We start from the raw sequence: 13,643 nt of genomic DNA on the forward strand, positions 1-13,643 counted from the left end.
TAAATTTGTATTCTCATCATTATATTGATCTGGGACAGAAAAGAGAAACTGATGGAAAGAAGGGAAGAAGGAAGAAAAGAAAGGATGGAACTGTTTACTTTTTTCAGTTTTTTCACTTGCCCATCAAAGCTGGATAAAAAAGTTGCAAATAACAGAGAATTTCACCAAAAAGGGAGATTAAATGCCACCGAAACCTTGGATTGAAGGGTGCCCCAACAGATCACCTGTTTAACTGTCTCCTCACTGGGGGATTTCAATCAGTGAGCAATATTATTCACTACTTTTTTTGTGAAATAAACCCAGAACTGTCACTTGGAATTAATATCTGTGTTCCGACTCCTGAATAATAAAATTGTGAGTTTCTCGATATTTTCGGGACACATTTCCTGCTGAAAGAACTAAGAACTCTTTTCTAATTTACACAATACTATATACACACTCATCAAGCCTCCTAAGCTAGCATCCTTGGTGCTGCTCTCTCTTCTCCCAAACCTCATCTCATGTGACTGTTACATCATCACTCTGACAGTGGGAGAGGTTGATCCCACTGTCTTCAGCATTAACCCTTTACATTCTTATGCTACACTGTCTGTCCAAAAAATGGTTAGAGAACTTCCTTCATTTATCGAAACACCAACAGCTGCCAGTTGTAAATCAACTCAAACCCATCAGAGAGAGAGAGAGAGAGACTGTCAGAGAACTTCCTGCATCCAGTCCTGACCCTGTCACACTCAGCAGCTGCTCACCCAGACCCCACCCTCATCAACACTGAATACTGTTACCGAGACCCTTCAAATAATGTTTATAAAAGGCGGAAACATTCAAAGTTCATCGCAGCTGGACTGAATAGAACAAAGTTTAATATCTTTTCACCGTCACTCAGTGACCACATGAGAGACAGTCCTTAAATCAGTAGCATAAATTATCAGCTGTAAGAATGTTTGTCATTGGGTTGAATAATTTCTGTGTGAGAAATATTCCAGCATCATAAATCAGGGGAACGTGCTGACTGAGCTGTGTCTTCATCTCTTCTGGTCAGTCGGACAGTTCACTCTTCATTCTGCTCTGATTCGCTTTCCCCAAGCGGATCTACAGATTCTCAAATAGTCACAGAATCGTACAGCATAGAAACAGGTCCTTCGGCCCACCGCATCCATGTCGACCATAATGCCTATCTATACTAATCCCACCTGCCTGCATTAATTCCATATCCCTCTCTGCCTTGCTCATTCAAGTACCTGTCCAGATGCCTCTAAATTGTCACTACTGTTCCTGCCTCCACCACCTCCTCAGGCAGCTCATTCCAGATACCCACGATTCTTTATGTGAAAAATTTACCCCTTTGATCCCCTTTAAACCTCCTCCCTCTCACCTTAAATCTATGCCCTCTAATTTTAGTCACCCCTCCCATGGGAAACAGACTCTGGCTATCTATGCTATCTATGCCTCTCATAATTTTATATACCTCTATCATGTCTCCTCTCAGCCTCCTTCGCTCCAGGGAAAACAGACCCAGCCTGTCCAATCTCTCTTGATAACTCATGCCCTCCAAACCAGGCAACATCCTTGTGAATCTTTTCTGCACCCTTTCTAGCTTAATCACATCTTTCCTGTAATGCGGCAGCCAGAACTGCACACAGTACTCCAAATATGGCCTAACCAACGTTATGTATAACTGTAACATGACGTCCTAACACTTGTACTCAATGCCTCGGCTGATGAAGGCAAGCATGCCATACGCCCCCTTCACCACCCTGTCTACCTGTGTTGCCACTTTCAGGGAACTATGTACTTGCACACCAAGGTCTCTCTGCTCAACAACACTCCCCAGAGCCCTGCCAGTCACTGTATATGTCCTGCCCTGGCTTAACTTCACAAAATGCATCACTTCACACTTGTCTGCATTAAATTCCATTTGCCAAGCACTTGTCCACTTTCCCAGTTGATCTATATCCTGTTGTAAGCTTAGACAACCTTGTTCACTGTCCACTATACCACCAATTTTGGTGTCTTCTGCAAACTTACTTATCATGCCCCTTACATTCACATCCAAGTCATTAATATATATGAAAAACAACAGGGGGTCCAGCACCGATCCCTGCGGCACACCACTGGTCACCGGCCTCCAATCTGAAAAACAACCGTCCACTACCACCCTCTGCCTCCTATCACCAAGCCAATTTTGCATCCAATTTGCGAGCTCATCCTGGATCCCATTTGTTCGAACCTTCTGGACCAGCCTACCAAGTGGGACCTTGTCAAAGGGCTTGCTAAAGTCCATGTAGACAACATCCATCGCCCTGCCCTCGTCAATCCTCTTGGTCACTTCCTTGAAAAACTCAATCAAATTCGTGAGACATGATTTCCCACGCACAAAGCCATGCTGACTATCGCTAATCAGACCATGCCTTTCCAGAAGCATATAAATTCTGTCTCTCAGAATCCCTTCCAATAACCTTCCCACCACTGATGTAAGACTCACCGGCCTGTAGTTTCCTAGCTTATCCCTTCTGCCCTTCTTAATAAAGGCACAACATTAGCTATCCTCCAGTCTTCCGGTACCTCACCCGTAGCTAATGATGACACAAAAATCTCTGCCAGGGCCCCAGCAATCTCCTCCCTTTCTTCCCATAGCATCCTAGGATACACCTGGTCAGGCCCTGGGGATTTATCCACCTTAATGCACTTCAAAACCTCCAACACCTCATCCTTTGTAATGTTGATATGCTCCAGGATATCAGTGTTCCTTCCCTTGAACTCACTAGCTTCCATGACCTTCTCCACGGTAAATACGGATAAGAAATATTCATTTAAGACCTCGCCCATTTCCCGTGGCTCCACACATAGATTGCCACACTGATCCTTAAGGGGACCTCCTCTCTCCCTAGCTACCCTTTTACTCTTAATATACTTATAGAATCTTTTAGGATTCTCCTTTATCTTATGTGCCAGGGAAATCCCATGGCCCCTTTTCGCCCTCCGAATTTCCTTCTTAAGTGTAGTCCTACATCCCCTATACTCGCTTGATCCCAGCTGCCTATACCTGACATATGCCTCCTTCTTTGTCCTGACCAGACCTCAATATCCCTCGTCAACCAAGGTTCCCTAAACTTGTCAGCTTGCCCTTCCATCTAACAGGAACATGCCCGCCCTGAACTCTTCCTATCTCATTTTAAAAGCCTCCCACTTACCTGCAAACAGCCTCTCTCATTCAACTTTTGAGAGTTCCTGTCTGATGCCATCGAAATTAGCCTTCCCCCAATTTAGGCCTTCAACCTGAGGACCAGTCCTATCCTTTTCCAGAACTATCTTGAAGCTAATAGAGTTATGGTCACTGGTCCCAAAGTGCTCCCCCACTGGCACATCAACCACCTGCCCATCCTCATTTCCTAAGGGGAGGTCGAGTGTAGCCCCTTCTCTAGTAGGACCATCCATATACTGCTTCAGACAACTATCCTGGACACATTTAACAAATTCTTCCCCATCTCATCCCTGAGCACTAAGGCAGTCCCAGTCAATGTTAGGGAAGCTAAAATCACCTACTATTACAACCCTATAATTCCTACACCTATCTGTGATTTCCCTACATATATGCTCCTCCACTTCCCTCTGACTATTGGGGGGCCTATCCTATAATCCCATCAAAGTGATCACCCTTTTCTTATTTCTAACTTCTACCCACAGGTCCTCGCTGGACATTCCCCCCCAGATATCCTCTCTAAGTACTGCTGTGATGTCCTCCCTAATCAATAGTGCAACTCTCCCTTCTCTCTTACCTCCACCTCTGTCACGCCGAAAGCTTCGGTACCCCGGAACATTGAGCTGCCAGTCCTGCCCATCCCTCAACCACGTTTCCGTAATAGCTACAATATCACAATCCCATGTACCAATCCATGCTCTGAGTTCATCTGCCTTACCTGTAAGGCTTCTTGCATTAAAGTAAATGCAGTTTAGCCTACCAGACCTTCCACGCTCCCTGTCCTGCCCCTGCCCTGCCTGCCTACTGGACTTGCTTGCTTTAACCTCTACATTTGCCTCAACCATCTCATCTGAGAGATTACTACTTTAGATCCCACCCCCTGCAAGACTAGTTTAAACCCTCCTGATCAGTACTAGCAAACCTCTCTGCAAGGATATTGGTCCCCCTCCAGTTCAGATGCAACCCATCCTTCTTGTCCAGGTCACCTCTGCACCAGAATAGATCCCAATGATCCAAGTAGCTGAAGCCCTCCCGCCTTCGCCAGTCTTCAGCAACGCATTCATTTGCCTTATCCTCCTATTCCTACCCTCACTATCACGTGGAATAATCCTGAGATTACAACCCTAGAGGTCCTGCTTTTTAACCTTCTGCCTAACTCCCTATATTCACTTTGCAGGACCTCATCTCTCTTCCTGCCTATGTCGTTAGTACCAATATGGACCACGAACTCTGGCTGCTCACCTTTCCCTTTCAGAATGTCCTGCAGCCGCTCCGAGACATCCTTGACCTTACAACCAGGGTGGCAACATACCATCCTGGAGTCTCGTTTGTGGCCACAGAAACGCCAATCTGCACCCATTACTATAGAATCCCCATCAGTATAGCTCTTGCAACACTTTTCCTCCGTGGTGCCACAAACTTGGCTGTTGCTGCTTTGCCCTGGGAGGTCATCCCCCCGCAACAGTATCCAAAGCGGTATATCTGTTTGAGAGGGGGATGGCCACAGGGGACTCCTGCACCATCTGCTACTCCGTCTGTTGGTCACCCATCTCTTTTCTGCCTGTGCAGCCATTACCTGCATTGTGACCACCTTACTAAACATGCTATCCACAACGTCCTCAGCATCACGGATGCTCCACAGTAAATCCACCTGCAGCTCCAGTTCCGTAATGCGGGTAGCCACTAGCTGCAGCTGGATACACTTCCTGCAGACATGGTCACCAGGGACACTGGAAGCATCCCTGATTTCCCTCAAAGCGCAGGAGGAGCATATCACGGGGCTGAGCTCTCCTGTCATGACTTACCCTTAGGTTAATTAGTTACTACCTTCATTAAAAAATACTAATTATACTAGGGTAATTGTTCCACCCACTACAATCTAAAGTCCTGAAAAAAAGAACACTTTAGTAGTACTCACCTTATCACCAGAGGTTTTTTTTCCAACAAAAAAAAACAACTTTCCCCTTATTTTTTAAGATATTCAAACAGCTGCTACTTACCAACCAATCGGCTTGCAGCTCTCCTCTGATGTCACTGTTTGCCTTTTTTGTTCAATATTCCGGCGCATTGGAAGAGGTTCGACTGCTCTCCGCTCCCGGAAGGTAAGAGACTGGGCCTCGATCCGAGGGGTCAATTTACAGGCTCCGCTCCCGGTGTTCCCCCCACAGGTCCGCTCTGCTCCTCGCCTCTCCACTCTTGGAAGGTAAGAGCAAATCTGGAGACTGGGTTTTCTTATATAGTTCCTTTCGATTTTTCTTGCTCCTGAATGATAATATATTTCAACCTTGGATCAACCTTGTCCCAGTCTCGGTTAAAAGTGACACATAACGGCACCAACACTCTGCAACATACAACATGGTCACACTCTGCTTCAGTGAGATTAATGCTGAAGCAGTTTCCATGTCGAATGCGATTGTGAACAAATTTCTTTCGAGGAAATTGTGGGTGATTGAGTATTTGCACTGAATTTCTGTGCAAGAAGCGACAGTTTCAAACAGCCATTCCCAAATCACTTCCTTCACAAAGACAAAAACTGTGCTGTCTTAACGTGTGACTCAACTTCACAGACAAATCTGAACTCGAAGTTCAGGAGAAGACAGAGAAGTGAATAATTGACAGTGTAATCTTTGAATCATAATTTTCTGTTTCTTCGCTGAAGTGAGGCTCAACCCGAAGACACGCGAGATTACGGAAATCTACAAATTTGGAATGAGAAAGCATAAAGTAGTGAAACAGTTGGTGAGTACATTGTGGCACTGAAGAATTTATCACTACATTGCAACTTTGACACATTCTTCGATCGTACATTATGAGACAGATTTGTGCTTATATTGGCGGATGAGAAAAGATACTAAACGCACAAAATCCCACATTTGAGCCAGCGTGTAAGATTGCTCTTGACATGGAGATAGCATCAAAGAATGCTCGGGAATTTCGTCCTATGCTAGTGACAGTAATACACTTCAGAGGAACTTAAACACACTGGTAAAATGGGCTTTCACACAACAGATAAAATTTTACACAGAGAAGTGTGAAGTGATACAGTTTGGGAGGAAGAATGAGACAATGTACACCAATCTTTTTTGATCAAGGTTTGAAAAGGTTGCTAAGAGCAAACAGGACACTTGGCTTTATTAATAGAGGCATAGAGTAAAAGCAAATAAGTTATGCTAAACCTTTATAAAACACTGGGGCTGAATGGCCTCTTCCTGTCCCTCCACAGAAAGCTTCCACTCCAGTCTCGGACACCCTTGTCAGGATCACTCTCCATACATCCCGCCACTCCACGCACGGATATCTCCCTCAGAATCAGATCACAGTTCCACAGTCCTGCCACATCCAGTCGTGAATGGTGGTGGATAATTAAATAACTAACCAGATGAGGAGGCTCCAAAAACATTCACATCCTCAATGATGGTGGTGCTGAGCACGTCAGTGCAAAAGATGAAGCTGAAGCATTTGCAACCATCTTCAGTCAGAAATATTAAGTGGATTTGATCTGTGCTAATTTCAGCTCCTCATGCTCGCTGGTGCCTTGGTTCTCTGGTGCTAATTTCAGAGTAAATCATGCAGCTTGACCATTGGAGCCAAAGAAAAAGACACAGGAGAGGTTGAAAGTGCCAAAACCTGGTATTGAACCAAGAACTGTTTAACTGTTAGTACAGCACGAACTCAACAAAGCTATTTCAACAATACACTAAAGCCACCATTCTGTCACTGCTTTGGAAGACAATATATACATTAAAGTGTTTGTAAAAAGTTACAGAACACAACATGTGAGTAATATTCCCCATTGTTTTCTCAGTACTGATGGATTGTGAAGCGGGAGACAGCCAGAAGTCCCACTGAGCAGCACTGACCCTGAGCTGTGAGTGAAATGAGATACAGTTCAATCTTTAGCAGAGAGATTCTGGAGAGAGGTAAGAGTCCTGAATCAAGGAGAGACTTTCTGACATAATAAAAGCCAAATACTGCAGATGCTGGAAATCTGAAATAAAAACAAAAAGTGCTCGAAATATTCAGTAGGTCTGGCAGCATCTGTGGAGAGAGAAACAGAGAAAACATTTCAGGTCTGTGACCTTTCATCAGAACAGACAAAGGTTAAAAAAGAATTAGGTTTTAAACAAGTGAAGGGGAGGGGTGTGTGGGAGTGAACAAAGGGGAAGTTGTTTGATAGGGCAGAGGGCAGGAGAGATTAAATAACAAAGCTGTCCTGGGACAAAGGCAAAGAGTGTGTTAATGCTTGTGGTTGCCTGACACCAGTCATGCTCTGAAGTTATTGAACTCAATGTTCAGTCCACAAGGCTGTAGAGTGCTGAATCGAAAGGTCAGGTTCTGCTCCTCGAGCTTGCGTTGATGTTCACTGGAACACTGGAACAGGCCAAAGACAGAAATGTTGACATGAGAACAGAGTGCAGTGTTGAAATGGCAAGCAACCAGAATCTCAGGGTCATGCTTTCGCACTGAGCAGAGGTGTTCCACCTAATCTGCGTTTGGTCTCCCCGGTTTAGAGGAGACCGCATTGTGAGCAGTGAATACAGTATACATAATTGAAAGAAGTACAAGTAAATCGCTGCTTCACCTGAAAAGAGTGTATCGGGCTTTGGATAATGAGCAGAGAGGAGGGAAAAGGGCAGGTATTATATCTCCTGCGATTGCATGGGAAGGTGCCTTGGGAAGGGGACGAGGGTTTTGGGGTAATGGAGGAGTGGACCAGGGTGGCGTGGAGGGAACAATCCCAGCAGAATGCTGACAGGGGAGGGGAGGATGCGTTTGGTGGTGGCATCACGCTGGAGGTGGCGGAAATGGTGGAGGATGATCCTTTGGATGTGGAGGCAGGTGGGGTGGAAAGTGAGGACAAGGGGAACCCTGTCGCAGTTCTGGGAGGGAGGAGAAGGCGGAGGGCAGAGGTTGAGGGTCCTGTCAACTACACTGGGAGGGGGCGGTGGGGGGGGGAGTTGAAATCTGATGATGTTGTTGAATTTGATTTCAAACACTCCTTGAACTCTCTGCCGATGAAGTCTGAAAAAGGGAAGAACAACCACACAACAAGGGTCTCAAATCCAAGACCCTGAGATTAAAAGTCTCATGCTCGACCAACTGAGCTAACAAGACCTGATACAGTACTTCTACTCTGTCTGTTATTGGACGGATGCAGCTGTTGGCTCCACCCCAAGGGCGGGAGTTTGTTCCACCAACCATGAAGCAGCTTCCCTTCAATTCCACAGATTATCAGGAAATCCACTTCCAGAAGCCCCAAAGTGTGATATATTCCTTTCACTCATCAATAATAAAACTGAAATCTTTTTACCTTCCAAATGCTGCCATCTATTTTGTCAGTATTTATTTCTCTCTCCTTTTTATTTAGTTCATGCATTCCTTAGGAATTTGTTTTCCAATTATTTCTGAGGGAAGAAATGAACAGATCTGGCAGCTCAAAACTGGGCATCCATGAGGCACTGTGGGCCATCAGCAGCAGCAGAATTGTATTTAAACACAATATGTTACCTCATAGCCTGACATATCCCTCACTCTACCATTACCATCAAGCCAAGGGAGCAATAGTGGTTCAATGAAGTGTGCAGGAGGGCATGTCAGGAACAGCACCAAGCAGACCTAAAAATGAGGTGTCAACCTGGTGAAGCTATAACACAGGATTACTTGCATGTCAAACAGTGGAAGCAGCATGCAATAGACAGAGCTGAGTGATCTCACAACCAACAGATCAGATCAAAGCAGTGCAGTCCTGCCACATCCAGACCTGAATGGTGGTGGATAATTAAACAATTAACAGGAGGTCAAGGCTCCACAAATATTCCCATCCTTAATGATAGGGGAGACCAGCATATCAGTGCAAAATACAAGGTTGAATCATTTGCAACCACCTTCAGCCAGAAGTGCCAAGTTGATGATCCATCTCGGCCTCCTCCTGAGGTTCCCAGCATCACAGATGCCAATCTTCAGCTAACCCAATTCACTCCACATGATATTTGGAGCTGTTCAAGAAGGCAGCTCACCACCACCTTCTCAAGGGCAATTAGGGATGGGCAATAAATGCTGGCCTGGCCAGCGTCGCCCATATCCCATGAATGAATAAAAAGAAAATCAAGAAATGGCTGAAGGCTCTGGATACTGACAACATCCCGGCTGTAGTGCTGAAGACTTATGCTCCAGAACTAGCCATGCCACCAGCCAAGCTGTTCCAGTACAGCTGCAACACTGGCATCTACCCGGCAATGTGGAATATTGCCCAGGTATGTTCTCTACACAAAAAGCAGGACAAATCCAACCCGGTCAATTACTGCCCCGTCAGCCTCCTCTTGATCATCAGTAAAGTGATGGAAGGTGTCGTTGACAGTGCTATCAAGCAGCACTTACACAGCAATAACCTGCTCTTCATTGCTCATTTTGGGTTCCGCCAGGGCCACTCAGTTCCTGACCTCATTGTGGCCTTGGCCCAAATATGGGCAGACGAGTTGAATTCAGGAGGTGAGGTGAGGTGACAGTGACTACTCTTGCCAAGGGCATCAAGGAGCCCTTGCAAAATTGAAGTCAATTTTAATCAGGGGAAAACTCTCCACTAGTTGGAGTCATACATCGCGCAAAGGAACATGGTGATGCTTGTTGGTGGCCAATCATCTCGGTCCCAGAACATCACTCAGGACTTCCTCAGGGTAGTGTCCTAGGCCCCAACCATCTTCAGCTGCTTCATCAATGACCTTCCCTCTGTAATAAGGTCAGAAGTGGGGATGTTCGCTGATGATTGCAAAATGTTCTGTCGCATTAACATCTCCTCAGATACTGAAGCAGTCCAAGTCCACATGTAGAAAGAGCTGGACAACGTTGGGATTGGGCTAACAAGTGGCAAGTAACATTCACGCCACAAAAATGCCAGGCAATGACCATTTCCAACAAGAGAGAATCTAACCATATCCCCTTGACATTCAATGACATTACCATTTCTGAATCCTTCACTATCAACATTCTGGGGGTTACCATTGAGCAGAAACTGAATTGGATCAGCCATATAAATAGCATAGCTACAAGAGCAGGTCAGAGGCTGGAAATTCTGCTGTGACTGACTCACCTCCTGTCCACCATCTACAAGGCACAAGTCAGGAGTGTGATGCAATACTCCCCACTTGCCTGGATGAGTGGAGCTCCAAAAACACCAAAGAAACTCAACACCGTCCAGGACAAAGCAGCTCGTTTGATCAGCACCTCATCCACGACTTGGAATATTAATTCCCTGCACCACCAGTGAACAGTGGCAGCAGTGTGTACCATCTACAAGATGCACTGCAGCAACTCACCAAGCCTCCTTCAACAACACCTTCCAAACGCCCGACCTTGAGAACCTGGATGGACATTGAATGAATGGGAACACCACCATCTGCAAGCTCCCCTCCAAGCTGCACACCATCTTGACTTGGAACTATATCACCGTTCCTTCACTGTCACTTGATCAAAATCCTGGAACTCCCTTCCCAACAGCACTGTTGTTTATAAAACACATGGACTGCAGTGGCTCAAATAAGCTGCTCACCACCACCTTCTCAAGGGCAATTCAGCATCGACAATAAAGGCTGCGTTTGCTGACAACACAACCACTAGGTGGCACAACTCGCTTTCTCCCCCTCCTTCGCACCGGCCGCTTCCACCCTCCACAGTCGCTCACTCCAGACCTCACTGCTCCCCCCTCTTCCCTGGACGATTGTCCCCCGATCGCGTCACCCCATTCTCTGGTCGCTTGCTCACTCCCCAGCCCCCCTCCCCTCCAGCCGCTAGCTCTATGCTGCGCTGCTTCCCTTCTCTCGGCCACTTGCTCCCACGTTTGTCCAGTCTCCACGCGCCGCCCGAAGAAGTAAGGTGGGCTGCAAAGTGTGACATAGGAGCGAGTAGTGAGTGGCCTAGAGGAGGGAAGTGGCACAGCCTAGAGCTAGCAGCTGGAGCGGGGATTGGGGGGTTGAGAGCGAGCAGCCAGAGAGCTCGGTGACACGAGCGGGGAACGATCGGCCAGGGGAGCATCGAGGTGTGGAGCGAGCGGCTGAGGGGAGGAAGCGTCGAGGCCTGGAGCGAGTTGCCGAGGGGGGAGAGCTCCAGCCTCAAAGTCTCCTATTCAGCCGCTTCCTCCAGCTGAGTGAGGGGCTGGATACCCGATGATGCTTTCGCGCACATGAGCGAAGATGGACCAGGCGCGGATATGCGATGACGTTGGCGCTGCACAATGACATCATCCTGCGCGTGTGCCACTTAATCCTGGCAAGATGTAGCTGTGCCTATGCACAGCTTGGCACAGTCCGATGATGTCAGCGGGCCGCTCCATTGACAGGAATCACATTGTGTCAGCAGTGCCCACATCCCATGAAAGAATAAAAAAGAGATTTACCACAATGGTAGCAGGGTGAGGGATTTCAGTTATGTGGAGAGATTGGAGAAGCTGGGGTTGTTCTCCTTGCAGCAGAGAAAATTCAGAAAAGATTTGACACCTTTGTTCAAAATCATGGAGTTTTTCAATACTTTAAATAAGGAGAAACTGTTTCCAGTGGTAAAAGGGTCAGTAAGCAGAGGACACAGATATCAGGTGATTGTCAAAAGAACCAGAGGTGACATGAAGAACCATTTTTTACACAGTAATGTGTTGTGATATAGAAAGAAGAGACTTGCATTTATATAGCACCTTTCCTGACCACTGGATATATCAAAGCACTTTGTGGACAATGAAATACTTTTGAAGTGTAATCACTGTTGTAATGTCAGAAATGCAGCAGCTAATACCCACAAACAGCAATGTGATAATGACCAACTGATCTGATTGAGAGGCAAATATTGATCACAACACCAGGGAGAATTGCTCTTCACTTGTTTGAAATTGCAGCATGGGATCTTTTACATTCACCCAAACATGCAGACCAGGTCTTGGTTTAACATCACACCTGAAAGGCAGCACCTTCAACACCCTCAGTGCTGCACTGGAGTGTCAGCTGTGAAATCTGAACCCAGAAGCTTGTGATTTCGAGGTGAGTGTGACCAACTGAGCCACAGCTTTTACCTGAGTCTCAATCCTTCTAACAACAGTTTCTCTCTATCGGGTCTGTCACAGCCCCTCATGATTGTGAACACCTCTATCAAATCTCCTCTCGAAGGAGAACAACCCCAGCTGCTCCAAACTAACCACATAACTGAAATCCTAACCACACATTGCAGAAAGCAATTTTTCCTCAAGTTCCTTCTGGTTTTGTGAGTCTCTTTAAATCTGTAACCTTCGGTTATTGACCGTTCAGCAGTTAGAAACAGTTCCTCAGTATTTACTCCACCTCAAACCTTCAAGGAAGCTCTGCAAAGTAACTGAAAATCAAGTTGTCAGAAGGGGGATTTAAACACATGCCTCCAGTGAAAGCTGCAACCAGAACAGAGAAGCTGAAACCGCTCAGTCACCTCAACTGTTCAGACCTTTTTGACCTCGTCATCACTTCTGCACTTTGAAAGGTTCACTCAGTTCAGGAACTTGTTCAATGTTGCTGGAATGCTCAGTGATTGGGTTATTAACTCCCCCGGGTTTTCCTGAGCTTGTTCTCGGTGTATGGGGATGTTTGTCCTGGGCTGTCGAATCTTGCATCCCGGTAATGGACATTAACCCACTGATTGAATCTGTATTCACTGCTTTCCGCTGGTGCTGTTTAATTGCAGAGTGTGGGGCTGGAATGTTGCTGCTTGTCTCGGCCTCACGCACTCTGGGAAAGAGTGAATAATTGATACGTCTGTTTCTGTATCTGAAATGTGACTTCGATCTGCTGTTATTAACCGAGGCAGCGCTGCAGAAGGATACGTTAATAATCTCTCACGAATCAACTGCAAACAGTCAGAATGTGTAACTTTGAGCAGCACTTTCTGCAATGTCAGGGCTGGAAAAGTGAGGGAGGGAGAGACACTGTCAGTATCTGAGTGTATACAGCACTGTACAGAGAAAGAGCCAATATACCGGGGCTGAGACACAGTGCATCTTTTCATATTTAATCACAATAATATCCGGAGTCAGCAACCTGAAGATTTAACTCATTGACACCCTGCTTTAGGGTAATCAAGAAAGAACAACACCCAGCTCTGTCAGTTAGTGTGCTTGTTTGTTAACCCACAATTAGTTGGTTCAAGCACATAAAAGGATCAGGCTTTATTAACTTAAACTCTTCTACATCTGCTGTATGACCCTTGCTGTTGATTCTTCAAAGATAAGGTTAATCAAGTCTTTCTTTGTGAAATCCATGCTGACTGTACTTTATTATATTTTCATTTTCATATGTATTTTCTACTTTTGGGGATTATAGTCTTTTTTATAGATTTTATTTTTATTTATTGCATTTATTGCCCATCCCTAATTCCCTGGAGAAGGTGGTGGTGAGCTGCCTTCTTGAACCGCTGCAGTCGATGTGGTGCTGTTCGGAAG

Source organism: Heterodontus francisci, unplaced genomic scaffold (genome assembly GCF_036365525.1).
Source record: "Heterodontus francisci isolate sHetFra1 unplaced genomic scaffold, sHetFra1.hap1 HAP1_SCAFFOLD_102, whole genome shotgun sequence".
Taxonomy (NCBI): Eukaryota; Metazoa; Chordata; class Chondrichthyes; order Heterodontiformes; family Heterodontidae; genus Heterodontus; species Heterodontus francisci.